The sequence below is a fragment of the Cavia porcellus genome, unplaced genomic scaffold (assembly GCF_034190915.1).
Source record: "Cavia porcellus strain 051 isolate PalLab524CR breed Dunkin Hartley unplaced genomic scaffold, mCavPor4.1 scaffold_6, whole genome shotgun sequence".
Classification (NCBI taxonomy): Eukaryota; Metazoa; Chordata; class Mammalia; order Rodentia; family Caviidae; genus Cavia; species Cavia porcellus.
The window spans coordinates 16,699,318-16,717,393 of NW_026947489.1; the positions used below are offsets into that span (position 1 = coordinate 16,699,318).

An 18,076-nucleotide genomic window follows, 5' to 3' on the forward strand; every position below is an offset into this window, starting at 1 on the left:
ACAGGAGCGTGCTGGGTGTTACGTCTCCAGTGTGGCCTCTTTACAAGAGTAATCCAGCCCAGTCTGTGTTCTCTGCAGAGATGCTGGTGTGGAAGCAATGACATACTCATCCACTGATCAATACTTAACAATCTCCTTCTATGAGCCACAGGTTCACCTCACCACTGAAGACTTAGCATTGAACTGTTGGTAAACAATCCTGACTTTCATAGAGTGCAGACTTAGAGGAAGGAAAAGCCCCCAGAACTTCAGAAACTACAGACAAAAAGTCAAATGGTTTTACATATTCATCCAAGGAAACCAGATCTTTTCAACTCATAGACAGGAAGCCAGAACTCACAAGTGATCACATGAAAATGGCTTATAAGAAATGCTAGACGAAGAAAATTAAAATAAAAATGCTTGATAGCATAAGAAGATTTTTTATCCTACTCTGTAGTTTGAAGAAATATAGAAGTTCAGATCCTTCAAAATAGCCACTTCATGGCCAACCAGAGGCCCTGCATCCCACATTTATTCCTGTTTAGAAGACGGTTTTAACAGACAAAAGTGTGTGACAAATGCAGAGGAGCAAAATCTACATTACTAACACAGAAGCTGATTTATCAGAAACTAGATTAAAATCGCCAAACAGAAAATGGGGTGTGTGTGGGCATCTGTGTGTGTGCATGTGTGTAGGGGATTATTAGAAAACTCAGGAATGAAGGTATCTTTCTTTCAGCTTTGGGCTACAATTAGGGGGCTTCCCACAGTGAGATGGGGTTAGTGAACAGAACCCATCTTACTTTTCTCATTACTGTGACAAAATATCTGACCCAAGGTATTTAACCCAAGGGTAAAGGAGGAAAGGTTTATTTAGCTGATGGTTAGTAGAGGTTTAAGTCCATAGTTGACTCTAAGGCAGGGTTGCACATGGCAGAAAGGTGCAACAGTTCATGGCAGGGGAAGACAGCAAAAGCAATGAGAGAGAATGGACAAGCTTCTTTCTGTCCCTTATACACAGGCTACACACACTAGGTCAGGTGTGGCACTCACATCCTTAATCCTAGCATTGAACCACGAATCAATCACAAACTCTAGATTTAGCTACCCCTGAGAAGCCTAACCCCATGATTGAATGAGGCTTTGCAGGGGCATCCATACACAGACCATAACACCATCTTAGCTCCTGTCCTTTTACAGAAGAAAGAAGCAGGAAGGTTCTGAAACGCTACAGTGGGGATGGAAGGTAGATTCTGCAGGCAAGAGCAGCACCTGTGGCAGACTGAGGAGCTGCTGCTGTGGGGTGAAATCAAGCATCCTACCACATTCTGCAGACCAGGCAGTGGATGGAGGTGCACCACTGTCTAGGATCACAGGCATGCTAAAGGGAGCCTGACAAGTAAACTGCTTGGGCCTTCTCAGAAGAGCAGGACAGGACATAGGGACATCACCCACTGAGGATACAAGAAGTACCCTCGCCATCAACATTCTCAGCACCCTTTCTGATGCCCAGTAACATCCTCTATGATAATATGCTGCCTTTCACGCCAGTAATATTATGGCTACTGATTCATTTTTTGGACTCATTGATAAAAATGATCACTGATACTTAACATGTCAAACAATGAGCCAAAAAGACCTCATAGAGGTTGTACTGTTAGCCCTACTTGGGGACAGAAGAGAGCAAGGACTGCCCAATGTCATGATACACTGGGGCCACCCTGTTGCTGGCTGGCCTTGTCCCCTTGTGAAGGTAAGACAGAAGGATTGATACCCTCCCTCCATCTGCTACCTCTGCTACCCCAAGGATCTCTGCAGGACCCAACCTAGTCAGTGACCCACACTGGCAGCTCAGGTGGGCAGCAGACTGCAGTGAAGACACCACCCAGGGCAGGAGCCAGGAGCAGCGCCCGCCCACTCTGGGACCTCTGGGAGAAGGGGCAGCTTTTCATTTGCACAGGTCAGAGTTCTCCCCCAGTGCCAGAAAACCTGACAGAACCCAATTCCACAAACCAACATTGGAGGTGAAGGGCATTTCCCATTCTGTTGAAATCTCTGGGGGCCATCTTCCAAGAGGTTTTTCCCCAGAGAGATGTCCAGGAAAACCAGGGAGATTCAGCGAAGGACAGTCCAGCGGTGGGCAGTGGGAATGAGGAGGAGCTCTCACCTGGGAGACACCGTTTTTTGCCCCAGCAGCATCACAGGAAGACCCTCAGCTGGGCAGGCACCACCTGAGAGCCTGTGAGGCAGATCCAGCTCTCACAGAAAAAAGTTACTTCTGAATTTGCTTCCTCAGTTCTCCCTTGAGTTCACCCTGCCAGGCTGTGATTTTGCTCTTAGCTCTTTAGCAAAACCACCTTAAATATTCTGCTTAAAAGGACAAGCAACATCACCAGGGGTCAGATCTCTGAACAGCCAGTGCCTCCAGGCCTGGAGGGATGGCAGATTCTTCTGAGGTCCAGTGCTGCCCCCTGCCGCCTGCCGGATTCCTGTGCACTGGGAAGAGGACAGCCAGGCACAGCCAGCCAGAGAAAAAGCCAGGCCAGTTCTTGCTCCAATGCTGTGTAATCGATGGTACTTGGCAGGCATGCCTTGTGTATTCCTCCCGATAGCCCCACGGGAAGGTGATGTGTCTGCTACTCAGCAGAGGAGATGAAATCTCACAGTTTCCCTGTCTCCCCTGCAGCACACAGCCACAAGGCAGCATTGGGAGTATTTGGAAGCTTTCCCAATCAATGAAAGAGAAAGCCCAGACATGGAAGGGCACCAGAGGGCTGGGTTCAAATCCCACCTCCATTGCTTCTTTAGCTCTGTGAACTTTAGCCAAATATTGAACTTCCTTGTACCTCTGTTCTCTCATCTGCAAAATTGGGATCATATTGGCTGGGCATGGCGGCATGCTCCTAATCTCAGTGTTCTGGGAGGGTGAGGCAGGAGGACCATGAGTTTGAGCCTAAACTGTGCAACTCAGTGAGTTAACTAAGTCAAAAGAGATAGATGGATAGATAGATAGTGTAAAAGCCCTGGGTTCAATCACCAGTAGGGATAGGGATTAGGAGTAGACTGGTGTCACAGGGTTGTGGTAAGCATTTAAGGACCCAAGTCATAAAGCTGTTAGAACAGTGCCCAGCACACAGACTCCTTAGACAGACGGTACTCATGACTGTCCTACAGTGAAGGTTCTGGGCACCTGGATTCCTAGCCGTCCTTCCAAAGCTCACCCTGTCCTCCAGGTCTCATTTCCTGAAGCCACAGTTAGGGAGAAGGGCTGGGTTGGGGTCATGACAAGCCCAGAGGAGGGCTCCTCCTGAGCATGGCTGTGATCAGAGCCTTACCAGGGCCAGTCGGATTGGCCGGGTACAGTCCACCCCTACCCTGATGCCACTTTCCAACTCCAATGGGAAGCGAAGCTGACTTCCAGGGATAAGATGAGTCGGCAAGGGGAGCCACAATCTCAGAAAGGAATGAATGATCCCTCAAGGCCTTCCAGTCTTCCCATCAGCCTTCTGAAGACTAGAGTAAACCTGCAGTCCCCAAACTGGGTGCTGTGGTGCCTTGGTGTACCACTGTGAGTTCATGAGGTCCCCCGAAGCAGTTTCTTTCTTTGAGGAAAACAGCAATATCTGGCATTTTGGGGGCACCACTCAGGAAAAAAAATTCCCCAGGTTAGCTACGGGCTTCAGCCCACACTGTACTCCTTCCTTTGGTGTCCATTCTTCATGAACCAGATTTTCCACAGTCACTGTGGGAAAAGCACTTGTGGAACTCAGCTTGGAACGGAAAGAAGGATGGCAGCATCTAATCTGATTTCAAGACTTAAATAGCTGTGCAATCCCAACAGGGTCATGTGTCCCATGATAAAGGTTAAAGACAAAAATATTTTTCCTTTCGATGCATAAGCATTATTTTTTTAAATCTACTGTTCCATTGTTAGAACATAAAACACATAATATGTAGTTGGAAACTAACAATGTGATAAACCAAGCTGTAGTTATTTCTCCTGGATTTGGGGTTCTGAGAAAAACGTAACTGAGACACTAGTAAAGCAAACCAGAATGCTTGGGAACCTCCTGTGTAAATTTGCCTGAGAAGTTGATTATTCCCCCTATGCTCAGAAGTTAAAGAAGCTGACTGTTCCTGAGCTGGCCCAAGGAAGGACTGCAGAAATTCCTCAGAAATGATTCCAGCAACACCTGATGTGGTGGCCTTCATTCCCCCAGGCACCCACTCTTTAAACTCAGAAGCTTGCTGTCTTATTGGAGAGACCTTTGACCACTGTCAGTCAGTCAACAAATATATACTGAGCATCCACCATGTGCCAGGTACCCTGCGAGGAGCTGGGATATAGCAGTGAACAAAACAGAATAAGCCCTTGCTCTCGTGGGAGCTATACCTGGGACATGAAAGGCAATAAAGCAACCTGTAATACAGTGCCGGGAGCAGGATGTAAGGAGTGTGCGCGATGGTGAGAGACACAGCCCACACTGCACCGCGTCTGACAAACATACATCGCACAAAGTTAGGTGTGGTGCTGGGCAGGGTGAGTGGCACCGCTGCTGCGGTCAGCAGAAGAAAGACACCAAAGATGCCCACGCCTCAACCCAAGAGGACTAAAGTCTAGGGACTGTGTCACATTAAACAACAAAGGAGAAGTAAGGTTGCAGATGGGATTAAGGCTGCTCATCGGGTAATCTTAAAATAAAGAGATTATACTGAATCATCCCCATGGGCTCACCGTAATCATGAGGGTCCTTAAATGTGGACGAGGGAGGCAGAAGAATGAGAGCAGGAGCAGAGAAAGGAGCAGTCAGAGAGACAGATGCATCATGAGAAGCCCCGACCTGTCATGCTGGCCTTGAAGATGGGGTTCAGCACTCTCAGCCAAGCACATGGGCAGCTGCCAGAAGCCAGAAAGGGCAAGGACAGAGATTCTTTCTTCAGAAAGGATCTCAGCTTTGTCAACAGCTTGGCCTTCCCTCTGTGAGACCCTACATAGACGTCTAACCTTCACAAGTGTAGGATGTTTGTGTTGTTTTAAATGCCACTGTGCATGTGGTAATTTATTATGGTAGCATGGGAAACTAATACAGTCACTGGGAAAGTTTGGGGAAGTGCTGGGTAAACGGGAAGACAGCTCCGGTCCCCTAACTGAATATGCACGAGCAGGACCTGGATGAAGCTTCTGTGCTCGGTACTCTGTTTGACTAAAGATCATGGCTTCATGGGTAATACTTCAGACCTGGTGTTGACTGGGGTACAATCTGAGACTCTGGAGTAGATGCTGAGACTCCTGGGCAAAGACAGTTCCTCATTCTTACGCTCTTTGTGTGGTCCAGTTCTGATGCTCAGGATGGTCCCTGCCTATCAGCAAGACCTGGGGATGGGGCATCTGTTGCCAGTGCCACGCAGAGGAATTGGATGTGATCAACAAAACACCCAGCCCCAGAGGCACAGAGCTGGGACCCAGACCCTGAGCCTGTCTTCACATGTGTCTCAGTGCTGAGGACCTGTGTCTTAGAGCTGGGGACATTCACTATCACTGTGCCTCCTACTTGCAATGAGGCCATGGGACTCAAGCAACAACAATTACAACCATGAGACAGAAGAGACAGCCCAGAAGAGATCTGCACCTGTGTGGACACCTGATTTGACAGCGTGTGTACAAAGCTGTGGAGGAAAGGAGGGTCTTCCCATCAAAGGTGCTGGAACCAAAAAAAACTGGGGATCAGGGATTTAGCTCAGCAGCATAAGCACCTGCCTGGCAAGCATGAGGTCATGAGTTCGATCCCTGGCAGCAAAACAAAACAAAACAAAACAAACCCAAAAAACAAACAAAAAAAAAAGGTGCTGGAACAAGTTGAAATAATAGAAGCAAAAATATCACATGACACGTGTAAAATTCAATTTTAGGCAAATCAGAGACCTCAGTGTAAAAACAAAAATGATAAGAAGTGTGAAAAGAAAAAAAAAATGACTAAACTTCCAGAAAAGGACCAAGCGGAATGCTTCTTAAACAGGAATCTCTAACCATTGAAAGAAAAGATGAATAAATTGGTCTACATTACAAGTATGAGCTTCATCAGAAAAGCCACCGAGAAAGCAGACATGGGAAACTACACATGCAACATATGCTGCATACTTTGATAACATCCATAAAAACAAGAGGACATCTAGATTATCTAAAATTTCTATGCATTAATGAGAAAAAGGCAAAATAGTAAAAAACAAAAAGGGACAGAAACTAGAACAGGTACTTAGAAAGGAGGAAATCCAAGTAAACAAGAAAATATAAAAACATACTCATAATTCAGAGGAATCTAAACTCAAACCCCAGTGAGATATCATTACATTTTCAGCTGGCTGAAGAATCTAATGATCCCAAGTGTCCTCAAGGACATAAAGTATTAGAAAATCTTGAATACTGCTGGTAGGAGCACACATTGATTACTTTAGTCAAACTTTGATAGTGCCCAAAAACTTGAAGATGAATTAACCCAAATGACCATTGATTCTAATACCCGGGTAAATTCCCAACAGAAAGTGTGCCAGTGTGAACTAGAGGAATGTTATGGTTTATATCTAGATGGACCCTCACCCCACCCAGAGCTTCATGCATTCATAGGTGGGGTTTGGGGAAGGTGATTGGATCAGTGGGTGTGATACTCATCAGTGGATTAGATTAGCCTAGTGATGAGTTCACAGCTAATGTTATGTAGGAGGGTGAAGCCTAGTTAGAGGAGGTGAAGCCTAGTTACTGGAGGGTTGGCCTGAAATGGTCTGTCTCCCTCCTTTCTCCCTTGATCCCTCTCTTTTTCCTTTCCTATGGTCTGTTTGTCCTCTGATACGCTCCTTTCCATGCCTTTCTGCCATGCTGCCCTTTGGAACCAGCTGACTGTGGACTGAAACCTCTACAAACTGAGACAAAATAAACCTTTCTTCTTTGCAATTAATTGTGAGTGTCAGCTATTGTGTCAGCAATGAAAAAGTAAGACAGGGATAAACCCAAGAATGCTTGTACCAGCAGCTGTAATATCTCCAACTTGGAAACAACTCCAATGGCTGCCTTGAGTTAAACAGATAAAGTCTGATCTCTCTACACTGCAAGACAGATGATCTGCAGGATGCTTGTCAAGAGCAAATCATCAAAATCATGGCTGAATCTTAAAGTCATATTTCTGAGCAACAAAACAGGCTAGCATGATCGCATTTGTACTGAATTCAAGGGAGCAGAATTAAACCATTTAGTGATGTATATAACTGGGGAGTCAGACTATAAAGAAAACCAGGGATATGAATCTTACCAGAGGATTGTGGTGACTGCTGCAAAGAATGGAGGAAATTATGTATATCAGGAAGGAGTCAGGTAGGGAAAGAGGGGAATGGTTCTCTGGTGTTGGCTTGTGCTTCATTTGTTTATAGACTGAGTGTATCGCAACAATTTATTAAGCTGCATACCTTTGTGTATCACTTGTACCAATGTCCTCGAGTCTTAATTGACTGATGTCAAGATTCAGAAATGTATTGGCCAGGTGACCAGTAAGCAGTAAGAGCATATTGATTATGCTACTGAGTAAGGTCAAGGTAGTTGGGGAAGGGTGGTTAATTACTACTGGATTTCCATGTTTGATATGTACATTCACTTTTTAAGAAGTTGCATGTGAACTTGGTATACTGTCTCTGTTTTATGCTTTGAGTAAAAAGGAAAAACAGACATTTTATATTGTCACTCTATTATGTTCTGTCACATTTATCTTTTATTTTAGAAAGGGTTAATTGTAACTATTATTCACACAAACAAAACATTCACAAAACATGGCTGTGTCCCTGGGATTCAAGTGTATATGCACAAATAGCTTCCTGGAGAGTTCTTACTGTGTGATGCTAAGGCCAGAGTTGTGTCACTCCTACCTGTCACCTTGTGGCTCCTTCTAACAGTGCAGTGACCATCCTACAGTCACCCAACTGGTCAAGCAGCTTGACCCATGATTCATGGCTTCTGGACACCAGCTTAATCTCTCTGTCCATTTTCTGCAGAGCCAGGTCCCATGAGCTCAAGCACAATAAGCTAGGTTAAGGATCACAAGCAAAATCAAACCCCAAGGCAGCCTCCTGAGTAAGGAGACCCTGGCATGGATGGGTAGCTGATGCCCCTTGTGTGAGGGCTCCCTCCAGCTTCCAGGAGGCAGTCGGCCTGGTCTGAGGGGGATTCTAGAGCTGGGCTATGTGGATCCTGGAGCCGCTACTTTGCTGCTAGGGATGAAGCTCAGTCCCGTGGCTTCTCTGCATTGGCTGAAAAGGAGGTATTAATCAGACATTTTATGGGATGCAAAGAGGAACATATGGAAGTAAATGCAGTGGCTGTGTGTGACTGGTGCAGACTAAGGTCATCACAAACATCAGTTTCCACTGATTCCCCAAAGCTCTACCCTGCGCCGGAACATGGGGCAGCCAAGACACGGTAGATGCCCACTGCTCTTTGTCCACCAGCCAAGGCTCCTGCAGCCAGCTGAAGGTCCACTCTCCAAGACGCTGTCATCAGCTGGCTACAGCACAGCATGCAGCACTCTGTGACAAAACACTGACCTTTCCCCAGAACAAGTGACATTGCAGGGGCTGGCTCCTAATAAACAGTCAGGACAGAGGGCACAGCTGACCCCATTGCTGCATGGCTCTGCCACCTGGTGGCCTCAACTCTTTACGTGGCTGAAAGCAAAGCCAAACTGGCTGCAAACCCGGGGTCTTCCAGTGCCCCTACTCAGTCCACAAATACACAGAACCATTAGCACTCTTCAGACATTACTGTTTGTTCTTGTTGAAGTTTTTAGCAGAATTTTCTTTTTCTGCTCCATGAGTTTTACTCTTTTGAGCACTTATGTAGGAGATGCTTATCTACAGAATGTGGAAAACAGTCATATAAAGAAACAGCTCTCCTGTTTCCTGTTAATGATTACTGTATGTATAAAGCTATTTCTCCTGTGTTCTGCTCTGTTTTGGTTTTGTTTGTTTTACATCAATGAGAACATACAGATAATTTAAACCAAAAGCTCATTTTCTTCATTTTTAAAGAAACATGTGCACCCTGGAGATTGACCTGCCACCTGGCAAGTATGGAGCAGGGACCCAACATGGCAGCCAAGGACACGGCCAGCAGCCGATGGTCAGAGCCTGCATCCCCGCTGGGTGATCTTGGGAAAGACCTCACTTCTCTGGGCCTCTACTGGTATCTGGAAGGGGACTAATAATAGCGCTCACCTCGAAGGATTGGGGTTGAAGGGAATCATATGTGTTGGACACTTTCCATGGTGGCTGGCATGGGCTAAGCGCTCAGTACACCAGGATTACAAAGATGGTAAACATCATCATCATCTCACACCACCACAGAGTAGCACTGGCATCGTTCACATGTGCCCTTCCAGTCTGTTACTACATGTGACATTTATTTTTTAAGACTCATTAAAAATAAAAGGTCAACAGAGTTCCTTTAATGACTGAAATCTGGGAAACAAATGTTAAGATTTTCTCTCAGTTATTTTTCTCAAGACTAGAGTTAAACTCTACAAAGAAATCTGAAGTGTGGGTGGAAGGGACCTGCATGTGTCTGGCTCTCCTGGTTGTTCTTATGAATGGTGGTGGTGGGGTTAATCCCAGACTCTGGGAGGCTGAGGCAGGAGGACTGCAAGTTCAAGCCCAGGTTGGCCAACTTAGCAATATCATGCCTCATAACAAAAAATATTTCAAAATGGCTTGGGCTAGAGCTCCATTCTGAGGAGAACTTAGTGCACCCAAGAATCACCTTGCCCAGCCCCACAGACTCTGGCTCCCACTCCGTCTTGCTCTGATGACAGCCCTGGCTTCTTAGCCATGACCGAGCAGGGTACAGGAGGGGCAAAGCCCAGGGTTCTGCACTGGACAAAATGTCAGACCCTTTCCAGAGAAGTCTGCAGTCTTCTGGGGAGGAATCTTGAGATTCACTTGAAACCAAACAAAAGTTTGCTCACCTAGGACTGCTCCCTGGGCTGGCATACATTGGTAAGTGCTTCCACCTCTTTAGAAGGAGAGAAGTCTAATTAATCTTTTGGTTTTTCTAATTATAAAAGCAATGAAGTCAAGAAGCGGGAAAGCCATTGCTACCCTACCATTTGAGGCAATCACTTTCTTCAGTCTTTATCCTTTCTGGCACAGCTGAGGTCAAATACTCACTCTCAAGGCCACCTGCTAAGCATCTGGGGGCTCTTTTTGCAGATGAGAAAGTAGAAACTCACAGGGTCAGTCAGTCACCACCAGACAATGCGGTTTATTTGTGATGGGAGCAGATATGACCTCAGACCTTGAGGACATGTTCTTCCTGGAAGAACAGACATGTTGCATAGTGGAAAGAACTTTAGAGTAAGGTAGACTGGATTACAACCAGCTTAGGGTCCTCCTGTTTTACTTCTCAAGCTCAGTATGACTCCCCAACACTGAGTCTGGAACGTCAGGAATTAACAAGAGAGAATTAAACATCACGCAAGCAAAGCTTCTAATACTTGCAACCGGACAGATACTTCCTAGAATGATCTTTGTGTCTCAGGGAAGATGAGTCGAGGAAGGAGGGAGGGCTGCAGGAAAGGCTTCCCCCAGGGTCTTCTACTTAGCTGGGGTCATTTTAAATCTAGGCGGTCCCCTCCAATGCTAAGGAAACGCCAGCTGACTGTGGCTCTTCCCCACTAGAGGGCAGCACGAGCCCGGAAAAGAGAGATTCCTGGCCCAGACCATCTTTACCTTCCCTGATGAAACCCTCAGTCAGAACATTGCATTCCTCCCATGTGCTCAGTTTATCCAAATGCATCCCCTGCCTTGAGAGCTACAGGTTGAAAGTTCTGCTCTCACAAGAAGCTTTCTTCATTAGATGTGCATGAATAAAACAATCTAGAAACAGGAGGCCTGCAAAACAGTCACCCTTGTTTCCCCAGCACCCACTACTCAGCATTAGGTAACTGATTGTGAGCCAGTACTGGAGAAGAGGTGTTTATTAACCATATAACGTCAGCGTTGGCACATGGTTCATGCAACAGAATTGTCTCCATTGCCCAGATTTCAAGTGAGACACCGCCATTGCTAAGGCCATGTGGCATGGGGCACGGCAAGCTCAAGGGTCCCTCCCGTGGTGCCACACCTGTTTCCCCTTAGGTCAGATACAGTGCAGGATCTCAGACCTGGCTGCCAGAGTCACCTGGGAAACAAACATACATACTACAGCTGAGGTCCCAAGGCTGGCGGTGCTGAGCAAATGAGAAACCCAGGGGGACCACACGGTATTGTCCTGCCAGAAGCTGCCCCTGAAGGGCCTCTGCCGTACAGGACTTATCCCTTTCCTGTTGCCCTCATGGTCAGACTCCCATGCCTGCGTCCAGTAAGGGCAGTGGAGGGATGGCAGGGCCTGGGTCAAGGTCTTAGCAACTAACCTGTAAAATGGGTCACACTTACCCTGCTTTCCTCCTGTTAGGGGCTGCATGGGTCCCCCCAAATCCGTATGTTGAAACCCTGACTTCTAGTACCTCAAATGTGAGCCTATGTGGAGAGAAGCCTTTGCAGATTCAATTCAGTTAAACTGAGGCTCTCATGGTGGATCCTAAGGATAACTGTTGTCATCCTAGGAGAAACTGTGGACATGTGTAAAGGTGCCAGTGGGATGTGCATACAGACGAAACAGCCCACAAGGATGCAATGAGAAGGTGACCTCTGATGTCAACAGAGAAGCTCCAGGTGCCACCCATGCTGACACCTTCATCTTGCACTTCCCACCTCCAGGACCATGCAGACATAAATTGCCATTCTTTGAGCCCCAGTCCTTGGTACTTTGTCATGCTGCCTCAGAAAACACAAGCCTGGTGTGTAGCAAGCACATGACTACAGGAATCTGTAGGGTGCTGCCTGGTGGCACGAGGCACCAATGCCTAGGGTGACTCACTGGGCATTAATGAAGCTGTCCCAGATGCAAGAGGGATGGATGATGCTAGGACAGCCTGAGGCGACAGCAGGCAGGACGCCCTAGAGATCCAACCCTCCTGCCAACCCTGGACCTCTCACTGTGCCCAGCAGGGGGCAGGCTCTGAGGAAGTCTGCAGCATGTCACACCCACGACCAGCTGTCTTGCTGGGGGCTGTGAGCTTGCTCATTGCAAGAGAACTGCAGAATAGCAGACCAGAGAAAGACCCCACTCAGCACAGCACCGGAGCTGGGTTTGAAGCAGGTTTACTCCTGGCAAGGATGATGCTGGGGCTGATGCTGGCACTGACTCCTGGAAAACTAAGGCTCAGGTATCACAGCAAGGGTCACACACCATCTCAAATAGCCCTCCCAGCAGGTTCACCCCCATCTTACAGGAGGGAAACTGAGGCACAGAGATTAACTTGCCCAAGGATACATATTTGTTAAGCAAGAGGCTTAAGTAAGAACAACAAGAAAGGATTTAAGAAAACCGGAGGAGGAAGGGATGGGACAGCCCATCAGACAGAGGGGCAAAGGCAGGGGAGAGAACCCAGAATGTGAGGCAGACAATGGCATGAGGCCCCTGGAAGAGAGTCCATGCTGTGGCTTCGCAGGACAGGGCTGAAAGATGGCTGACTGCAAAGGCTCTGCGGTCAGGCTGTGTTGGGCAGCTCCTGGGCGCAGGTGAGTTCCTGGAAGATGAACTTGAGGAACATTAACCTGTACACCGTCGTTCAGGCTGCAGAAACTCAGGAGAAAAGGGAAGAAGCTGCAGGGAAGCCAGCGGGATGCTATAACTGCGGCAGGGCTGTGGACTGCAGCCAGATGCCAGTGGACCAGATGGCCTGAGAGCAGTGCATGCCTGATCTCTCCACAAGGGGGCACTGCTTGTCATGCTGGGCTTCAGGGACCCCAGCCTCGCTGCTCTTCCTCGCCCCTGCTGCCCACTTCTGCAGAGGTGCTGTCTGTCCTGCCACCTTCACAGGTACAGCCTGCATCTGCAAAGTGTTTGGGAAGCTATCATGAATTTTTCAGGGACGCTCTCTACAGTGCTATGGTTGCGGTCTGCTGAGGCTTACAGAACTCCAGATATGGTCACTGTCTCCTGGCCTTGGGGGGAAAGCAGGATGAAGTCAGAGGCGAGGCCCCATGCCAAACTTCTCTGGGCACAGGCCAGCACCAGCGAGCAGCTCTCCCAGGTCTGCTTAAGAGTCTTCAGTGAGCTCAGTATCTCACGTCACCAATGGGGACGTGTGACCTATGTCTGTCCTCAAGATTCACAAACTGAAATCCCATGCTTTAGGCATTGTACACAGTTTAATTCTCACAGCAACCCTGAGATGTGCACACATCTTCTGCCTGCTTAATGAAGAAACTGAGGCACAGAGGAGTGTGATTACCAGTCTGCAGGCAGTCTGAAATCTGCAGTTTCTTCCCACTGGCCACTGAGAGAAGGGAAATGGCAGAGGAGGGGCTCCAGGCTGAGGAAACCCTTCCCACATGTGCTCAGGAACCAGCTTCTGCAGGATCCTGAAGATCCTGCTCGGAGTGTGACCCACCTGACTGATGCTGTGAAGCTGAGTGACTTAAAGGAGATGGAACTGGATTTAGTCATGGGGGCCTCTGCTTGGGACTCCTGGCTCCCTCATGGTGTGGGGACCTCTGGGGGTCAGGTTACCCATTCTGCACTCCACTAATGTGTTCCAGCCAGAGACGGTGGTGCATGCTTAGACGTTTCACATTGTCACCAGAGGGAGCCAGATGCCTTCATGTGCTAGGGAAACCAGCATCCCTGCCTGGTGGGTGCTTCCCACTTCAAGGGAGGAGGGTCACCAGCTCTGGGGAGGGGAGGGTAGCTCCCCGCCTGGAGTGGGGCAAATGGCTGCTGCTCTGTGATCACTGATGAAGGTTCTCAGGCTGTATCTGTCAAAAAGACAACCATTGCCAAACCTCTTACAAAAGAAAAGAAGGCTTCCATCACCCCAACTCCACACCCCAATCTCATACCTGTCTGTGCTCGGCTAGATAAACCTCGTTACACCTTGCAGGTTATACCATCAGAGCATCCCGTTTGCAGCATAAGTCCAGGCTGACCTGAGGCTGTCAGGGTTCTGGGGGGCCAGGCTCTGAGGGCAGGCTGATGCTGGCCAGGATGGGTGGAGACCAGGCTGCAGCTGCCTGAGGAGCACACATGGGAGGTCAGGTGGCTGCTGAGGGCTAGACTTGGGCTGAATCAGGCCCTGGAAACAGGGAGGTGACCCAGAGGCCGGTCCTATGGTACTGTCTGCTAGTAGATTCAGGCCTAGAACCCTGACCAGGAGGCTACATGAAGGGGCAGATGGACTGAAGGACAGCAGTCATGCACAGGACATGGATGGGGACAGAGCTGGGATTCTGGGACAGCACAGAAGTCCCCTCACCAAGACCACACCCTGCATCTAGTAGGACAGATGGCAACAGGTCTAGGCACACAGCTAGGCTTCAGCTGCAGAAATCCCTCCCGGCTGGAGGCAGGACTGCTGTCCCCGCCCTGACTGGGACAAATAGGTGGCAGAGCTGACAGCCAGGTGAATGAGCTGCAGGGGAGAGATGCAGAGGGTACCCTCACCTCTTTCAATTTTGAAGAATGGCGGAAAACAGTCAAGGTACAAGTGAAATGCAAATTTCACCCTGATCTATCATGAAGGTGGACACAGCTGCTTGCTGACATGACAGCTGATGATTCAGAAGCCTGGCGAAACCAAAGGATTGACTATTAAGGCCCAGATTTATGTGTTCTGTGACAAGGGAGCTGGCCCCCTCAGACATCAACAGAGTTCAGCAGGAAAAAGCCAGGCCAGGCCGACTGCATTTTCTCTGTGGGTCTCTGACCGGGTCCGGAGGGCCAGCGTTGATGCTGGGGTAACGGATGGATGAACCACTCACTGCAAACCAGCACAGCAGGTGCACAGAGATGGCACAGGATGAAGGACGCAGACACTGTGGTGCGCCAGCAGTTCCGGCCCTCCTGTCCCTCCTGTTTTCTATACCTGTGTTGCAGGTCTGCTATCCCCATTGGTGAGGGAAAGTTAACACACTGCAGGTAGGTCAAGATTTAGAAATCAACAAAACAGGACGATAAATGACTGTGAGCTCCCAGGATAAAATGTGGTGGCATATAGGAATCTGGGGACAGGCTGGGGAAGGTTTGGGGGACTAGCTCTTGCAGGCAGGAAGGACATCAGGGACAGAGTCTTAGTCTGTGTCCCTGCCAGGGGTGACACTGACAGTATGGGCCCAAGGGAGTGCCCCCGAAGGTCTCACATGGTCACCCCAGAATGCACATTGAGAGAGGCCATGCCACACTCAAATTATCTGCCGAAAGGCATCCGGGAGAAGGAAGGATCTAGTGGTCCGAGGACCAGAGAAGTTTAGCCTGAGAAAGAATGAGCAGGAGGCCTGAAGGAGACCCTGCCACGGGAAGAGAAGCTCCACTGTTTCACAGCAGCAGCCGAAAGCAGGTGGACGTGCAATCGTGAGGAAGCAGACACACTGGCACAGATGCACCGCCTGTCCCAGGAGACAGTCAGCCCCTCACCACCACGGATGTCCAAGTCCGGACTGAGTGTGTCCGGGATCGGGCTGGAAGAGGAGGGCATTCCTGCAGGGTGGGAGGAAGGTAGACAGGATGGTGCTCCAGTCTGAGATCCTAGGATTTTTCATCTGGGTAAACTGCCAGAAACTTCTCAAGCCAGGCACACAGAGAGGATTTTGAATCTTCATGGACTGTGCTACAGGCACCACAGTGACGGCTCCGAAGGAGGGCAGGGGAGCAAGGACCCATCAAAGGCCAAATTGACCCTCACAGCCCTCACTGCCTCACTATCTGCCTGCTCAAGATTCCCAGGTGAAAGCAACACTGATTCCTGGACTTCCCTCGGTCTCAGCCCTGGAGACATTGATTTTCCTGTAGGGAAATTTGTAAACTATTTCAGCTCGGATTCCAACTCAGGACGGAGATCAGGAAGAAGAGAGCAATGTCTGCTCTTAGGAAGGCAGCAGGGCAGATGGACAGATGGATGGCCTGTCTTCAGACCACCCCACGACTGCCTAGAAGAGTGACCAGGGGATATCTCCAAGGCCCACCTGAGAACAGAACTGTGGTGACTGTCCCCATTCTTGAAATAAACACAGTGGATCTCATTTTCTAGACAAATGACTAGAGACATTTTCTGGCTCTGCTTGGAGAACAAAAACCAGGAAGAGATGGTTTTGGAAAAAAACAGTCTGGTTCTGACTGCATTACTGAGTTTGCTGGACTCCTCGCCCAGGTATCCCGGGCATACAGCAATATGTGCACCTCTTTTTATTTTTATTTTTTAAATGCTATCAGGAGAATGACTGTCCACCCCTGATACTGGATGGGATAGCTGGAAAGAGAACAGTTCCTCTAACAGTGGTTCAGCAGGGTAATACTGTCCCCAGGGGGCCCTCAGCCTTGCCCATAGACAATTTTGCTTGTCACAGGAGCTGAAGGATGCTGTGCTGGCATCCAATGGTTAGATACCAGAGACTGATCAGCAGCCTGCAGTGCACAGAATGCCCCATGAGAAGAAGTATCACAATGACACCAGGGCTGAGCCTAAGAAGCTCTGCTCTATAGCCACCAGGCCCAGGCTGACCCTGCGGCTGTGCATGGCCCATGCAACCAGTGATGCTGGAAGGTAGGTGAGGCTGAGGTCCAGGTGCAGGGGAGAGAGACCCTGTCAGGATAAAGAGCCTTTGTGGATGTAACTCAGTTAAAGCTCTTGAGAGGAGATTAACTTGGATTACCTCAGTGGGCCCAGAAATCTAAGTGTCCTTAAAATGGACACATAGAAAGGCAGAGGCCATGTGACAGTGGTCACCAATAAGATCGCCTTCTACCTACCAGGGCTGGGAGACAGAAGGATTCTCCCCTGGAGGTTTGGGAGGAACCTGGTCCTGCTGACAAATTAGTCTCAGACTTCTGATCTCCAGAACCATGAGAGAGATACATATCTGCTCCTGTAACTCACCAAGTCTGCCATAATTTGTTGTGGCAGTCTCAAGCACCGAACACAGTTGTTTAAAAATAGAGACCCACTGCTATCATTTGAAAGCTTCTACCCTAACTGAGTACCCTAAATTTCCTATTAAGTCCAGGACAAGGACTCAGAAAACAGCTGGAAAGTGAAAGTGGGGTAAATAAGAGTTTGAGGCTGAGCCTGGCCAATCTTCTAAGTATATGACTCAAAATCCAGCGAAGAAAAGAAATGAAGGATGGGCTAGGTGTATTAGGCTTGGAGTTTCTTATTTCTTCTTCAAAAAGTCTGATATGCACTGCGCAAAATCTTTGGAAACTTATGAACTACAGTAACTGAAAAGCTGCAGGAATCTATTAGGAAAACTCAGAAGTACCAGCTTCGCTTTGCTAGTCAGGCAACTCCCATGGAGAATTTCAAGATAAGAACTGATTTGTGCCGCTAATGTGTGCCACCAAACTAGAACCCTGGATAAGAGCCTTCCCTAAGCCCTAAGCTAAGAATCAGAACTAAGACTTAGGAGAAGGAACAATGGTTTGTCACATGCAGCCCCCCCAAGTCATCACTAAGATATATGAGTGTCATTTGCCACCCTGGAATGGCTGTAAGTGGGGACAAAAAGGCCCATCATTATAAACTCTTCTGGTCACAGAGGCCATCAGAAGCATCAGGGACGCACAGACACCAGCAGTTGAGAGATGAAATGATATGTCCCCAGAACTCATCCCTGAAGAATTAGGGCCAGAAAGGAGGCCATGGCCTGCCCAGGGAGCCTCTGCTCTGTCACTGCAGCCCACGGTGCCATTGACACTGTTAGGCTAGATCGTCCATCAGGAAGCGTGCTCAGTGCCACCAATTGTTCTGTGAAACCCAACAGTAAAGGGCAACCATTCCAGGATGCGTGACAGGGAGTTCCCAGTGATGTGTCTCTGACATGTAGTTTTTTAAAGGTGGGAGGGGAGTAGGTGTAGGTATTGCTCCTCCTTCACCCATTCTGAATCCAAATCACTTATCCCTCTGCCTTGTCCTCTGAATGCCTTCTAGTCTGTACTAGGTCTCAGCCAGACCAGAGGCTTCCCCTG

The 18,076-nt window shown here is 48.5% G+C and overlaps 1 protein-coding gene across 4 annotated transcripts in view; it reads right to left on the bottom strand.

Annotated features, from left to right (window-relative positions):
- Slco3a1 (solute carrier organic anion transporter family member 3A1) overlaps positions 1–18,076 on the bottom strand; it is a 279,852-nt gene that overhangs the window by 71,275 nt on the left and 190,501 nt on the right. The window lies entirely within an intron of this gene.